The sequence below is a fragment of the Bos taurus genome, unplaced genomic scaffold (genome assembly GCF_002263795.3).
Source record: "Bos taurus isolate L1 Dominette 01449 registration number 42190680 breed Hereford unplaced genomic scaffold, ARS-UCD2.0 Leftover_ScbfJmS_315_1043, whole genome shotgun sequence".
Classification (NCBI taxonomy): Eukaryota; Metazoa; Chordata; class Mammalia; order Artiodactyla; family Bovidae; genus Bos; species Bos taurus.
The window spans coordinates 58218-74914 of NW_020191629.1; the positions used below are offsets into that span (position 1 = coordinate 58218).

The 16697-nt window shown below is 54.4% G+C and overlaps 1 protein-coding gene and 1 pseudogene across 1 annotated transcript in view; both read right to left on the reverse strand.

Annotated features, from left to right (window-relative positions):
* The window catches only part of LOC784409 (liprin-alpha-1-like), a 54210-nt gene that overhangs the window by 21430 nt on the left and 16083 nt on the right, over positions 1-16697 (reverse strand). The gene's annotated exons all lie outside the window — the stretch shown is intronic.
* LOC132344778 (2-hydroxyacyl-CoA lyase 2-like) lies at positions 1138-15884 on the reverse strand (annotated as a pseudogene).

The window sequence follows — 16697 nt, forward strand, 5'->3', positions numbered from 1 at the left end:
GACTGTAAAATCACTGTGCTCAACTTTAAGAATAAAATCTTCATTTTCAACCTTAAAGTCAAACTGGAGGGAAGACTAAAAGCAGTCATTTTTTCAAACTGAAAAACCACGTCACAGAATACAGTTCACACAACCCCTGGCTCTTCAGCCTTCTCCTCGACCACCAGCAGCCCGTCATCGAAAGGCCTGCCCTGGGCCGTCAGGGGCAGGGGAGGAGGGCAGACCGGCTCCTCTGTCCCCAGGCCGCATGGGCCGCTTGCTCCACCTTCTTCCCAAGTTCAAGTGGCGCTGACACAGCCCGGGGAAGCTGGGGATTCTGATCAGAAACACAACCGTGGGTACTAAGCGAGGACCTCTGGTTCTTGTTTTCCCCGGTATCAAAGATGATCAATATAATTACTGTGAATTTTACATGTGGCTTCAGATGAGAGAAGACACCTAGGGCTTCCCCACTTGCAGTTACAGACGCAGGCAGCTTGTGGGTCAGCCTACCAAGAGCTACAGAAGCTAAATACATTTTAAAAAGAGGTCCTTAGGCAGCCACAATCCAAGATTTCAAAAAAGCCCAGTGAGGGAGCTGGACACTGAGAGGGCCACTCCTTCCCTCTGGGCATCTGAACAAAGCTGACTCTGGGAAGAAAAGGCAGGGAAAAAGTCAAGTAGAGGGTACTGGCTAACACAGCTCTGGATGGTTCCTTGGGCTGGGAAGACAAAAATTCGAGCTCAGGCCTGATAAGTCAGTCCGGATGTTAGAGACTAAGCTCCCCAAGAAAAGGGAGGCACAGAAAACATACCCAACACTCTGCCCAAACCGGCTGAGCGCTGAGTATCAATCACCTCTTGGTGCTCAGGAGGCAGATGGTGGGCTTCAGGACTGGGCGAGAAGGGGGCGGGGGAGGCCACGGGAAGCACCCCAGGCTTCCAGACGGACACGCTGGAGGGCTCCTCCCTGCGGTCAGGGGGAAGGTGGGTGAAGGCTGCTGAGACTCAGCTTACAAGGACACCCCAGCCTCAAGTCACTCAGGCCCTGAGTGAACAGACAGCTCTGTCCCCACTAGAGGTCTGCCTCAGAGGAACCTCTGGAGAAGACAGCATCACCAGAAACTCTAGGGTTTTCCATAGATAATGTCCATCATGCAACCAAAAAAAGCAAAAAGGGTGTAACAACAAACAGGAAAGAGAAAAAGAACTGAAACAGATCCAGAGGTATCAGATGTATATCAGCACATCAGAGGTATGCTAGAGGTATCAGATGCAAACTTCACCAGTTCAAAAATATACTTGACAAAAGGAAAAACGTCTGAGAATCAAAACCGATTCTAGAACTTTCAAATAACAGTGACTGAATTTAAGAACTCAGTCTTTGGGCTTAACATCAAATTGGACGTAGCTGCAGAGAGGATCGGTGAACTGAAGGATAGATAGGTTAAAAATATATATATAAGAAGGAAAAAAGTATAGAATATATTGAAGGAGCCTGTTGTTAAACTACATTGTTAAAAACTATAAATGGGCCCCTCATGGTGGAGAAAAGACAGAAAGGGGAATAAGAAATGCCTCCAGGGGCTGAAACTAAAGAGCCTCTTAATGAAAGTGAAAGAGGAGAGTGAAAAAGCTGGCATAAAACTCAACATTCAAAAAATGAAGATCATGGCATCCAGCTCCATCTGCTGCTGCTGCTGCTGCTGCAAGTTGCTTCAGTTGTGTCGACAGCAGCCCAGCAGGCTCCCCCGTCCCTGGGATTCTCCAGGCAAGAACACCGGAGTGGGTTGCCATTTCCTTCTCCAATGCATGAAAGTGAAAAGTGAAAGTGAAGTCACTCAGTCGTGTCCGACTCTTAGAGACCCCAGGGACTGTAGCCCACCAGGCTCCTCCGTCCATGGGATTCTTCAGGCAAGAGTACTGGAGTGGGGTGCCATTGCCTTCTCCATGGATTATAAGAACATTAAAGATACACATACACAGAGTTAACTGTGTGAGGCGATGCATATGTTGGGCAATCATTCCATGGTTCTATGGGCATCAAGTCATCACAATGTAGACCTGAAATACACAAAAACTGTATCTGTCAGTGACTCCTTAGTGAAGCTAGGGTTCTAAAATCAGGGCCTGGCACCTTATAGCTGGCAGGTGTGGGAACTCGGGTTCATGTGCAGGCTGTACACAGTCTTAATCACAGGTGAGACCTGAAGCAACCTAACAACTCTCCATTTTTCTTTTTCTGTTTTTCTCTGTTCTGCTTGCCGTTTGTGTTTAACAGATTCCCAGTATGGAGTGAGCAGCGTCAATGCAGCAATAATGTTCCCCATCTAAGGCAGGAGCATGTAACACCAGCAGACTTCCCAATTGCCCCGAGAGTAACTGGGGTGCTGCATCACAAAAAAAAGCAAAGAAACACAACATTCCCCGAGACAGAGCTGCCCGACGGCAGTGGGGACTATGGTCCACCAGATGTCCCAAGGGAACTCCCAGGGGCTAGGAGCCCACGCTGGGCACCTCCAGCTTGAGGCCACACTTGCCTTTCCACTATTCTGAAGGTCCTGGCAGAAGAAAGCCAGGCCATGGAAGGGGCATGGTGTGGCTGGCCCGTGGGACTCAGGGCAGGACTGACTTGGGTCTGTGCTGGGCTCCACATCCAGTCACCACTCTTGGAGTGTACAAAGTTCTTGGGATCATTGTAGGTTTCTGGCAAAAAGCAATGGAGCCAAAGTCACTTAGGATGGTTTTTAAGGAAAAAACCTCACTGAAGATTCACTCAGTGCCAGCCTCAGCCCCTACTGAGGTGCAGACTCCTGGTCATCCAAGGCTGTGCCCACAGCCCACCAGGGCAAGGGGAGCCTCCCGGACACTGGGTGACACATGGCGTTCTTCCCCCACTTTGAGTGAAGGGCTGCACCCCCGTGGATGAACCTGGCTCACCCCTCCACCTCTGATGCTGAGGCCCCCGTGACTCCCACGACCAGAGGATTCAGCCTCTCCCAGGGCCTCCGTGTCACTGCACAGGCCCCGTGCGGGCCACTCACCCAGCAGGCAGGGTGAGTCCTGTGTGGAGCCTCCCGGCTTGTTGGCCTCGCTGCACACACTGGGGCCGTGCACGAGCACCTCGTGTCCACTGAACGAGTGGATGAGGGCCTCTAACAATGACAGTGATGACGACGAGGAGGAAGAGGTGAAGGGGGCTAAGATCCAAGTGTCAGTCCCTGATTCAGGCATCTGTGCGTATTAACGCATTTAACCTCATGACAAGGTTGTGTGTCTCTGTGTGTGGGGCGGGGGGCCGGTCCTGCCACTGTTCTCACCTTGGAGCCGGCAAGTTCACTCTCAGTATCCAGGGGTGGCTGCAGCCACTGGCCACAGACTGGACAGTTTTAACACAAACTCATTCGCCCCCAGGTCTGGAGTCAGAAACCTGTGATCAAGGTGTGGGCAGGGCTCAGCTCCCTCCAGAGGCTCCAGGGGAGGGTCCCTCTGGCCTGGTCCAGCTCTGGGGGACCCCAGGCCTCCCTGGGCTTGTGGCCACATCACCCCGACCTCTGCATCCATCTGCACAAACCTTCTCCCCTGGGTGGCTCTGTGCTTCAAATCATTCCCTCTTCTCTTCCAAGCATATCCGTCATTGGATTTAGGGTCCTCATGCGTCCCGGGTGATCTGGTGCAGTGGTCAGTAACTTACTTCCTGCCGAGACTTTTCATCGGAATAAGGTCATCTTTGTGGGCTGCAGAAGGATGGATGGCTTTCGGGGCCACCACTCAGCCCAGCATACTGGTCATGAAGCCCCCGGGCAGAGCCTGACTGGGCTTGGTGCAGGGAGCTTCAAAGAAGCAGGGCTCCAGGACTTCAGTCCTAAGGCTGCCTTAAGAAGACAGTTAGGATGACACTCGGGCACAGGGACCAAATGAGCAGGGCTCCAAGGTGTGCTGGTGGGTGTGGCGCTCACCTGCAGGGAGCCTGGAGCCTGACATGATGGCCCAGGGCTGGGGGAAACAGCACATGGTTTGGGAATGGACACATCTCAGGATGGATGAAGGGAGGCAGGCATGGCCGCTCAGGCCAGGAGAGCCCAGATCTTCCTGCTGCCCTCAAGGGGCAGGTCAGATGGGCACAGGAGGGAGCCGTGGTTTAAACGACCTGGGTCGGAGTCCCAGTCTGCTGCTGTGTTGTCTCTGGCGAGTGACTCAGCCTCTCAGAGACCACCTATTGCTCCTCTGCAAATCTTTGCCATTCGTGACTTGCTTCACAGTTGGGGGGAGATATTGGTGCTCTCAGCAACCCCGCCCACCCCGTGGCTGGGGCTATGCCACCTCTCCATGACCTTGAGGCCACTAAGACTACCCCTGCACAGACTCTCTTTGCAAAGAAGCTGGAGGCCGCTTCCCCTACCATAGGAAGCCTTGTGGCACCGAGACAAGAAGCAGCAATGCCTCTAGCCTGGGGGCTCCTGGCGCGGGGATGACCACATGGGGCCCTGGGAATGACCGTGGATGGCCCCACACGGCCAACCCGGTCTTTCCTGTTACAGCTCCCATTTCTTTCTGTGTGCTCTGTTCAACCACACGCAAAGACCCAAAATATATTCCTCCGAGTCCATGGAGATTTCTCTCGACACTAGTCATGAAGCAGTGCCCAGGCCACATCCCTGGGAAAACACGCTCAGCTGTTTACGTGAGCGACAGGGTCCCTCCCAGAAAAACATCTGGCAGGATCGGGACAGGGTCGTGGGACTCAGTGGACATATGGGATGTCCTCGTTCTTACACATATAGGATGTTTTAAACCCTGGTGCCTAGCCTGACAGCAGTCTGTTCCCGGGAGGAAGAAACAATAAGATGCTGGTCCCCTCCCCCAGCTGGAAGCCCCAGAGCAGTGGCTTCTGTCTGGACTGGCCCCTCGGGTGGGGAGTCTGGAGGCCACAGAACCGCAGGGGCCTCGAGCCTTGGCGTGGGCATGGGGAGGGCCAAGGGGCTCGGGGAGGGGACAGGGTCAGGGCCCTTGCAATGGACCGCCACCAAATGCTGGACCAAGACAAGAAATAACAAACACCACACCTTAAAGTTCCTAAAGAGCCAAGAAGGCCCAGAAGAGTGACCAGGATGGTGCCGTCCGAGGTGGGGGAGGGGAGGTGGGAGGCTCGCCCAGTGTAGACTGGACGGGGTTAAACCTCTGCTCCCGGCTCAACTCACTGGAACAGCGACCTCACCACAGTCGTTCCTGGCACTTTCCTTTTAGAAGGAAGAAGGGACTCACAGGGCAAGCAAAAACGTCCCCTGTGGGGGATTCCTGGTGGTCTAGGATGCCAAGGTTCCCTCTTCGTCCCCACAATTGCCTGAGCCGGCGTGTTGTGCGTCACGGTCACCCATCTCTGCTGAAGGGCAGCCACCTAGGTTGTTGGAAGTTTGGCCTCAGTGAGGCCGAGCCGGGTTCCCTAGCTGCCCCTAGAGGGCTCCTGGGCAGCACACTTCCCCAGCCCATCCTGACCCCACAGCTGCCGCCCACCCCAGAGGGCCCCGTCACTGCCATCAGGGAATTAGGGGTGCCAAGTCTCAGGCCCGAGGGTGGTGGGGGCGCCCCCACGGCATCCTGTGTGTGCACCCCTCCCCGGCTCATGGTCCAGCAGGAGCTGTGGGGAGCATGTGTGCACAGCAGGGACACACAGGACGGCTCCCGAGCACCGCCGGGCCAGGAAGCCACGGAGCCAGGTGGGAGGCCTGGGCCAGACTTCTGACCACCACAGGGGCCTGGTCAACTTCCCCCCTGTGCCCTCGGCTTCCTCAGCTCCAAGGATAATACCACCACTCGGAGGGTCTCTGATGCCAGGGCTGCTCTGTGGGAGAGGTCGTGTTCTCCGCAAATGTGTTGAAGGCACGTGATGCCTGGTCAGTCCCTAATGACCGGGTGCATTCTTGGCAGCCCTGGGTCCTGCCTGCTCTTCCTGTTGGCACTGGGGTCCCACATGGGTGTGAGCTGGAATGCTGGTTCCAGGCTGGGTCTGTCTGCTTAGGTGACCGACGGGTCCCCCAAGAGGGAGAGCGTCTGGCACGGGGTGGGCCTCACCCCCTCCTTCTCCTGATCGGCTCCAGGACCACCCTATTTCCAGTTCCCGGAGTAGGAAGACAGGGGCCCTTTCTGGGTCACTTTAACATCTCACAGGAGCCTTGCTTGATGATATTTGCTGAGTGATCCAGGGGGCTGGGGGGACAGTCCTGCTGAGCTCCTACTGTGTGCTGGCCGAGGATGCTCCTGCAGTCCTTCCCCAACCTCGGCAGCATCCTCAGGTTCATTTTAATACTCGTGGACGAGGCGGCAGGCTGGGACTGCCACTGGGGGCTGACCCTGACTTCCTCACGCCTGCCCTCCACCTGGACGGCTCCCGAAGGGGACAGAAAAGTGCTCAGTCCCTGGGCAAGGGTCTGCAGGGAGGCATTTCTGCACCGTGGTTTCTGCTGACCATGTCTGCACCGCCCAGGAGGAGCAGTCACATGGGGTGCTGGCATAAGCATGCCTTCTACACATCCTGGATGTGGTACCCTCGACTGTCTCCAGTGAGCCAGGACCCAGAAGGCAGTCTCTGAGGGAGCTGGGGCTGCAGGACTGGCTGGGGCGGATTTACCCCTCAGCTTCGGCATAGGGTCTAGCTCCCAAGGCCTGGCTTGTTGAAGGAATAAAAGACATGTATTCATTCACAGTCTGCTTTGATGATTGGTGGGTAGGTTACTCAGATCCACACTCTCATGGAAAACAACAACAACAAAAAAGTGTCACGCCTTCAAGTTGCTGAAGACCTGAGAAGGCCCAGAGGAGCAACTGCCCAAGAGGAGGAGTCTGATAGAAGACCCCTCCCTCCCCATGGAGCTGGACTCCCAGGAGACGACACTTTCAGGTGACCCAGAAACCACCTCCCTTCTCCAGCCGCTGGAATTACAAGGAAGGTGGTTCTGGTGCTGAGCAGGAGAAGGAGCGGGTGAGGACCCCGGTGGGTCCAGGCATGTCACCCTGGTTCAAGGTGATCCTATCCATAACACCCTCAGATGAGTGGAGAATGCAAGTGCCAAGTCTTTCTGGATAAGGACACCTTCTTCCCAGGCTTGGGAACTGCCCCACGGGTTATGGAAGGGTGGCGGCCATTGTGGAAGAACACCAGGCACACCAGGATGAAAGACAGCTGGAGGAGAACCAGCAGAAGTGACCCCCTCAGCTTTGGGATTCTGAGAGGATTTGATGGATAATAAATCTAATCAATCAGCTAAGCTCACCTTATTTAGAGAAATAAACCTCAAGATAGAAAGGTCCTGCACAGGACAGGAAACCATTAAAGAAAATCACACAGCCAACTTGGAAGAGAACCAAACAGAATGGGCAGAAATAAAAACGTGTCATAACGAGAAGTGAAAATACAACAGACACGTTTGAAGACACTTGACCTCTTCAGGAAAAGGAGACACGTGGCCACACAGCAGGGGCACGCTGATAACATATGCAGCCCCCTGCCCAACCCCCTGCTCTCCAGGAAGAAAAACCAACTCTGATCTGTAGCTACATCATTTGCCAATTTCTGTGGTGTAAATACTCCCGCCATGGCCTGTTTCATGTACCAAAGGGTTAACACCCAGCTGGCAGAATTCCCAATGAACCAGAAAGAGCTGACTCTGGCACACAACTGGCCTAGAGACATGGGAGGACGTCAGAACTGCAACCAGAGGGGCACAGATATCAGCCCGACTACCTGGGACCAGGAAGAGCCGTCCTTGGGAACTTTAAAGACAAGACTCTTAAAACATGTCCAGAATTCACTTTATAACTTTGCCATTTCCTTCTCCAGTTTATAACAAGTATGCTTCCACAAAACCAAGAGAGGCCCAAAGGAAGCCAGGTGGGGTGTATAAAAGCCTCAGCACTTAAGACTCAAGAGACATAAAAACATTATGGCCAAAGAAATGAATATGTAATGGTAGAATTATGAATAGAGATATGAATAGCTTCGGGACTAGACAATGGCCCCTGACACCTCACTGTAGGAGAGGCTCATGGCATAGGCACTAAGCCTGGGGGTAGGAGTGAGATGGCGGCTGAAGACCACATTTTGTTGTTGTTCAGTCACTAAGTCACGTCCAACTCTTGGAGACCCCATGGACTGCAACACACCAGGCTTCCCTGTCCTTCACCACCTCCCAGAGCTCACTCAAACTCATGTCCATGGACTCAGTGATGCCACCCAACCATCTCATCCTCTGACACCCCCTTTAGTCCTCCTGCCCTCCATCTTTCCCAGCATCAGGATCTTCCAATGAGTCAGCTCTTCACACCAGTTGGCCAAAGTACTGGAGCTTCAGGTTCAGCATCAGTCCTTCCAATGAATATTCAGGGTTGATTTCCTTTAGGATTGACAGGTTTGATGTCCTTGCAGTCCAAGGGACTCTCAAGAGTCTTCTCCAACACCACAGTTCAAAAGCATCAATTATTTGGCACTCAGCCCTCTCTATAATCCAGTTCTCACGGTTCAGGGCAAAGAGTCTGACACGAGGACCCAGCACCCAGGTTCAAGTGCTGGCTCTGCCCCTGTCAGACCCAGTGGCCTTGATCTCCTTGCCCCACCTCTCAGAGCCTCAGTTCCTTCCCTCAGTAAAGGGATCTGACCCCTGTACCACAAGTCAGGTCAGGATGCCCACAGAAGGTGGGGTAGGGATGGGGCTTTGCATCCAGGCTGACAAGTCCCTGACAACATCTGTTGCTGCATTATCCTTACATACGGAGTTGTTGAAATTAGACTTGAGGTGCCTCCAAGTCGAGAACCCCCATCCCAATGTCCAGGCTATGAGGAGGGACCCCTGCCCCCCAACTCCATGCTCATCACCACACTCAGCCAAGTCTGGGAACTGTCTCGGACACCAGCTCATGCCCACAAGGCCTCAGCTGGAAACTGCAAGAAACATCCCCCTCTCCCCTCTGTTCCATGTCCACGGCAACCCTCCCCACCCGCCAGCAGATGAAAGCCCCTCCATTCTAGGATGGAAAAACCAAGGTCCCAAGTGGGGAAGCCCCTTGCCTGAGGCTGTTCAGCCCCCAGGAAGTGGCCAGCCTGGGTCTGGACCCACACACGTGGCCTCAGAGGGTCTGTGCAGGGTCTGAGCCTCCCTGGGAGCTCAGGTACCCTCACCGCCTGACCAGCCATCCTGGAGTCTGGTGTGGAGGCGGCTGCCATCCTCCAGCAGGCAGTTGTTCGCTTGCTTTTCAAAAAACAATATCCACAAAGACGGGAAACAGATACCACCATGGCCCACCAGCTCCAGGGAGGAATGAGGAGAAACTACAGCCTGCCAGCCCTGGGGTGCCGTGGCGAGCCCTGAAAGGCAGCTTGAAAGCAAACTGACCTTGTAGGGTTCACGTGTCTGCGGCCTTAACAATTCTGCCAAATCCGGAGTCAAGTTCAACATCAGGGAGGTGTGGGCCTCGGTCACCCCCAGTACACAGCCGGGGGTTTCCTGTGTGGCCTTATCAGCAGTTACCAGTGGACATAAATAATGCCCTGGCTTTGAGTTTGCACTTGAAAAATGCTGATGGGTTTCAGTTACAAGGAAACATTTTGGCCCACAACCTGCTCTTTTTTTTTTTTGAGTACTTGGGCCCCCATGGACCAGACGTGGTTTATTCAGTGTGTGAGACAGGAAGCTGCAATACTTTGGCCACCTGATGCAAAAGAGCCAATTCACTGGAAAAGACCCTGATGCTGGGAAAGACTGAAGGCAAAAGGAGGAGGAGGCAGAAGAGGATGAGGTGGTTATATAGCATCACCGACTTAATGGACACGAATTTGAGCAGACTCTGGGAGATAGTGGATGGATGGAGGAGCCTGGCGTGCTGCAGTCCATGAAGTCACGAAGAGACGGACACGACGTAGTGACTGAACAACAAGTGAGCAGGGGAAAGGACACAGTTGAGCTCACAAATAGGCCCAAGGACTCCCCAGGGCTGTCAGAGCCTGTCTTAGCTCTGACTCCTTCCAACCCCTCCCTGTCCTCAGGGAAGACTGCAGGGTCACTGGGCCTCACGGCTTAGGCCCAGGGCAGGCAAGGATGAAACTCCAAGCCAGCTAGGCACAGTCCAGGGGTGGGAAGAGAGCCAAGAGCACTGACCCACGAGGCCCTACATGGCAATGGAGCCGTCCCGGAAGTCCATCCTCCCGACGAGGATGCTGACCACAGCCGGGGGGCCGTCTTGGCACCGCTGCTGGTCGTCACGCACCCTGACCTCCTGATCCTCACTCTCGCATGAGAGCAGCAAGCCCTGGGTCCCCAGTCCCTGGGCTGCCTTGTGATAATCAGTGTAAGCCAGGCCACAGGCCACATTGCTGCCCAGAGAGGGCACGTGCTCCCTGGAAATCTGGGTTCAGCCAGCATCATTTCCTATCAAGGCCATCACTGGGATCTTGTGTCTGACGAAGGTGTCAAATTCGAAGAGACTATAGCCAAACGCTCCATCCCCAAACAGGCACCAGACCTCAGCATCCAGCCGACACAGTTTGGCCCCAAGTGCAAATCCGGCGCCAACCCCCAGAGTCCCGAAGGCCCCAGGATCAAGCCAACACAAGGGCCCACGGGGCTGCACCAGGTAGGCAGCTGTGCCCACAAAGTTCCCGCCATCGACCCAGGATGGGGTTGTCAGGCAGAGTGTCCTCCACCAGCTGCAGGACCCGCACCGGGTTAAGATGCTGGGCTACGGGCATCAGTGCCTTCTCCCGAAAGGTCTGCTCCTTCTGTTGGTCAGCTTGCCGAAGCTCCTCTGCCCAGTCTGAGGCCCACATCTGACCCCGGAGGCCCTCCACCAGCTTCACCACAAGGAGCCCACATCTCCCTGCACAGCCTCTTGGGGCTTCCAGAAAATGTCTGAGTTGATCAGGACAACAATGATTTTGCTGCTGCAGCTGAGGACACACCCATAGGACAGGCGGAAGTGACACACTGCTCCTGCCAGGACAACCACGTCTGCCTTCTTCAGGGCGGCCCTGCGGTTCTGCTGGAAGTGGAGGGGGTGGTTGCGGCCCAGCAGTCCCCGTGCCATCCCCGCCAGGAAGCAAGGGATGCCCAGGTTCTCCACGGCAACCCAAAGCTTGCCTGCGGATGTTGGAGGCAGCAGGGCCTGGCTCCTAATTAGCATGAGGGGCCTTTTGGCCCAACTCTAGATCTCCACACATCACTGAACCTGCTGGGGGGAGGCCTGGGGAATGTCCAGGGGCAGAGGCCCCTCAGGCTCAAGCTCCCAAGCTCCTGCAAAGGGGTTGGCCAGGGGATTTGCTAAGTACCAGTGGACCGCTGGACTCATGACGACCTTGGGCGGCTTACCTGGCACCATCTCCTTCTGAACCATGAAGTAGGGGTACAGCACGTCCAGAGGCAGTTCCATAATCACCGGGCCAGGGGTGCCTGACTGTGCAGCAGCCATCGCGGCCCTCAGGGTGGGGATGATATCCCGTACTCTCCGCACAGAAGCACAAAACTTGCAGAGTGGCCTGAACAGGGCTATCTGATCAACTGCCTGGAGTGCACCCCGATTCTGCAGCAGGGTGTTGGCAGCCCCACCCAGGAGCAGGACTGGGGACTGGGCTATCTGGGCATTCTTCACCGCAGTCACTGCGTTGGTGAGGCCGGGGCCGGCCGTCACTGCTGCCACGCCCATCGTCCCAGTCAGGCGGGCCACAGCATCAGTGGCAAACACAGCTGTGACTTCGTGGTGGGTGTCCACCACGCAGATGTCCGGCTTCTCACAGGCCACCAGCAGTGGCGAAATGTGCCTGCCGACCAGCGTGAAAAGGAAGCGCACACCGTGGGCCTTCAGCACGGCTGCCACATTCTCCCCACCATGCCGGATGCTTGCCGTGTCCACCTTGTGCATCAACTGATAGAAGAGCCCCAGGCGGTGAGCGGCGCCCAGCAAGGCGGCCACTAGCGTCCTGAAGGCCAGCAGCAGGAAAGAGGAGAAGAAGCCCCAAGCTGGGGCGGCAGCCGCCGTGGTCTCCATGAGCTGACACCTGCTTCTCAATGGGTCGGCGGGAAGCCCCGCCTCTCTTTGATATCAAGGACCCGAATCTTCGTCCTAGTGGTGAGCCCACCGCACGACTACACCCCCACCCCCAAGTCAGCGTGCATGACCCTCTCCTGAAGCTGAACCCCTCCGCTCCAGCGAGCGCCTGGACTCCAATCTGAGTCCCGACTCCAGGCCGTGAGTCAAGGTCAGATCGTTTCAGGATGCTCCTCCTACCCCAGTGGCACTTTAGCCTTCATCCATAGGAAATGGCGCTGGCTCCAGAGGAATTCCCAAGGTGCTCTTATCCCTTTCCTGGGAACCCTGGCCGCTAACGCCGCCGCCAGCCATCGGAGGGACAGAGCAGTGGGGGATGGGCAGAAGAGGCACTCCTGCAGAAGGCAGGCCTGGGCCGCCTGCCTCCAGGACCTTTCCCCACCATTTCCATCCTGTCTGCTGTCCAAGGGGTCTCTGACATGACACCCCTCCTGGACCTTCATGTGTGAAACTGACTTCGGGGGCCGTCTTCTGGATCAAGGTGTCAGATCCTAATTTGACAATGAGGGCCCCTTTTGTGGGTGGCTGGGGAAGCAATTTTTAAGCTGAGTTCCTCTGGGCCCATGGTGCCTGGCGGACGATGGAGGGGCAAGTGGATCACCTGTGGTCACAGCCAGTCAGCCAGGCTCAGCCTCCATCTGTCCTATACGCAAAGTTATGAGCACGTTTCTTCCAGACCCACCACTTCCCCCTCCACTGGGTTCCTGGCCCGGGCACCCAGTGTTGTGTACAGGTCTCTGTCTGGGGCACCTCTGGGGCACTGGACAGGGGATCGGGGACTTGCGTGGACACGGTAGAGGGGGGCCTTCCTTGGGGAAGTTTCTGACAGCTCCTGGGAAACAGGCCTGCACGCTCCTCGCACCTCTAAGCATGGACCAGGGTCATCAGTTTATACACCCTGGGAGCAGGTGAGAAGCGCACTGTGGGGCACTCCTAGACCTGCTAAAAGTCAGAACCTGCATCTTGACGACCTCAGGGGCTTCCGTGCACACCCCAGGACCCTGCACCAAGGCAGCCAGGCCAAGGCTTGGTCCCCGACAGACCATCTACCCTGCTCAGCCCTCCAACCACGTGCTGTGCCTCCCCCACCCATGGCTGTACTCGAGGGGTCCCGTGTAAGCTTCCCCCACTCCTGGGATAACCGCTCGTGTGTAAAGGCTCAGCTTTGTGGCAGGGTGAATGGTTCCTTCCAAAAGAGACACCCACATCCCAACTCCCCATATTTGCCGGGGGGCCTTTTTTTGGAAATGGGGTCTTTGCAGATGAAATCAAGTTAGATAAGGTTACAGTGGATTAGGTGGGCCTTGTGCAGGATGATGGGTGTCTTTATAAGAAGAGGAGAGACACACAGAGAGAAGGAGGCTGTGTGAGGAGGAAGCAGAGGCTGGGGGGATGTGGCCACAAACCCAGGAACACCTGGAGCCCCAGAAACTGGAAGAGTTGGGAGTGACGTTCCTCCAGAGCCCAGGTCTGGGGGCCCAGTCCTGCTGACCCTGGACTTTAGACTTCCGGCCCCCAGAACGGGGAGATAATTGATTAGTATTGTTTTAAGCCTTCCCACCACCCAAGTTTGTGGTCGTCGGTATCAGAAGCCCCACCTGGGACACTCAATGTTCTGTGTCCCTAAGATCCACCAATCGACCGCTACCTCATCCAGGCCAGTCTTCCCCTGGTCATCATGGGATGTCTTCTCAACAATAAACCTCCTGACTCGGGAGAAAGGCTCACGCTGCACATAGGGGCCCCATCTGTGTGGGGCTCAAAGCCCCACACGCCAGCTGGCCCAGGGGAGCAAAGGGGGTCAGACATCTCTGAGCCCCCATGATCTCCACACCCTGCCCAGTCAGAACTGCAGACGACCGGGCCAGCAGACATTTCAGGAGGGCAGACTTGCGTATCTGCCCCCATTCCTCTTGCTTCACTGGGCTTCGCTTGGGCCTCCCTTGGGGCTCAGCAGGTAAAGAATCTGCCTGCAATACAGGACACCTGGGTTCGATCCCTGTGTTGGGAAGATCCCCTGGTGAAGGGAAAGGCTACCCACTCCAGTATTCTGGCTTGGAGAATTCCATTGACTCTATAGCCCATGGGGTCGCCAAGAGTTAGACACGACTGAGCAACTTTCATTTAATTCATCCCTGCTTCTGGTCCAGCATGTCCAGCTGCCCTTCATGTTTGGGCCGGGGGGACACTGGTAACATCTGGGGACATTTTCAGTTGCATTTATGAATGCTGCAAGATATTAAATGCCAACGACACCAAGGCTGAGAAATCCCACTTTAAGACTCTTCATCTTTTGGGGGTCATTGTTTGAGGATCCAATGGAGTCCATGGATTTCTTTCTCCCTGGGGAAGCACGCATAAGCCCCAAGTTTGTTTCACAGTGGGCAAGGTCATGTGGCTGGGCTCTCTCTGAGGCTATCTTGTTCCCCAAACCCTCTCACTTCTTGGAATCAGAGCACACCCGGGAATGGGTCATCCCGGACATCTCTCCGCTAATTGGGCTTGTGTGGACCCGCACACACCCCGCTTGCTACCTGTGCCCAGCCAGCCCGTGAATAGACTCTGGTCTCCAGCAGGGGCAGGCAACAGGCTTCCTGGGGCCTGACTCATCTCAGAGGAAAGCTCGGGTTTGCAGGGGCCATGGAAAAATCGGTAATGAATTGAAGACACCACAGGAAGATGGCTCATGCTCAGCTCCAGCTTTTCAAAATCTTGAACCATTAGTTTATGCCACGATAAGAGTTTCACCTAAAAAGGGCCCAATCAGGGACTTCCCTGGTGGTCCAGTGGTTAACACTCTGCCTTCCAATGCAGGGAGTGTGGGTACAATCCCTGGTTGGGGAACTAAGATCACTGCATGCCTCGAGATGTGGCCCCAAAGTTTTTTTAAAAAAAGGTCCAATCAACCGCTGAAAAACTTTTAAGGCTATAGAATCAAATTATCACTGAAATTTGGGGTCACTGTGACTTTGTGATTTGTATTAATAATAAGAAATACATTTTTGGCCTTTGTCCCCCGGTCCTGGCACAGAGCTCCTAAAACTCTGGGAATTACCTAAGTGGGGAGAGCAGACAAGGTGTCTCTTGTTAGGTGAATGAGGTGACTTTTCAAAGAGTGCCTCCTTTCCAAAGAGGGGCGCTGCTTGCCAGGGTAACTAAGCACATGGTTAGAGGATTGGAACTTTCAGTCCCTCCCCTGCCCCCGCCCACCATGTCCGGGAAAGCCAGAAGGGCTTCTGCTTGAAGCAATCACCAACAACCAGTGATTTAATCAATTGTGCTTGTGTGATGACTCCTCCATAAAAACCCCCAAACAGAGCCTCGACAGCTTCTGTGTTGATGAACACATGCAAATTTGGGGAAAGTGAGGCTCGGAGAGTGTGAAGTTCCGTGCCTCCCACACACACACACACCATGTCCTGTGTATCCCCCTCCGTTGGCTGTTCCTGAGTTTATTACCTTTTACAATAAGGCTGTGATCTACTATGCAACATGTTTCTCTGAGTTCTGTGACCACTCGACAAATTAATAGAACCCAAAGTCATTAGAACCTCTGAACGGGTAGCCAGTGGGTCAGAGCGCAGGTGACAATCTGGGCTTGCAAATGATGGCTGGAGTGGGGGGAGGGTCTTGTAGGGCTGGGCCTTTAACCTGTGGGGTCTGGAACTACCCCCAGATAGGCAGAGTCCACACTGAGTTAAGTTGCAGGACCCCCAGCTGCTGTCACAGAAGAGCTGGGTGGTGCTGGGGAAACAACGCATGCATGTTGGAACTGGAAGAAGCCTCGTCACTGATTAGTACAACTCGATCTTTCCTGGTGGCCATAACCAATGTCTTTATGCTTGATGTTTATTTCAAAGTCAGAAGTTTTAAAGAAGATATGTGTGCTGAAGGATTTAATTGGACTTGGAAAGGCTATTCTTTCTCCTGTGTGAGCATGGCCATTCCATTATCATATGAGCAATAATGATATCTGACTGAATATTCACATCACCAGTGAGAATGACCCGAGTGCCAGACTCTAAGTTAAGTACCTTAGGATACCCCAGTGATGTACTGACTTGTTTCCCAGGTGGTTCAGCAGAAAAGAACCTGCCAGCCAATGTAGGAAATGCAGGAGACCTGGGTTCAATCCCTCGGTGGGGAAGATCCCCTGGAGGAAAAATGGCAACCCATTTCAGTATTCTTGCCTGAAAAATTCCATGGATAGAGGATCTTGGGTGCTACAGTCCACAGGGCTGCAAAGAGTTGGACACGAATGAGCAACTGAACATGCACACAGTTGTGCAAATACTGTTGGTATCTCTTTTTGACAAATGGTGAAACTTCATGGCTGTTGGTGTTCAGTCATCCGATTTTGTCTGATTCTTTGCGACCCCATGGACTATACCCTCCAAGGAATTCTCTAGGCCAGAATACTGGAGTGGGTAGTGTTTCCCTTCTCCGGGTGATTTTTCTGACTCCCCACATATTATAAGACTAAACTTGAGAATTCTTGTTTTTTATTTCATTTCAAATAGCCTCTGGGTATCTGAAAGGACAGTGTAGGTACTTTCAAGATGTCTTCTGCAAAACAAAGCCCTTTTGGCAAATATGGTCATGATATCCAGGTCAGTGCTGCTGTTTTA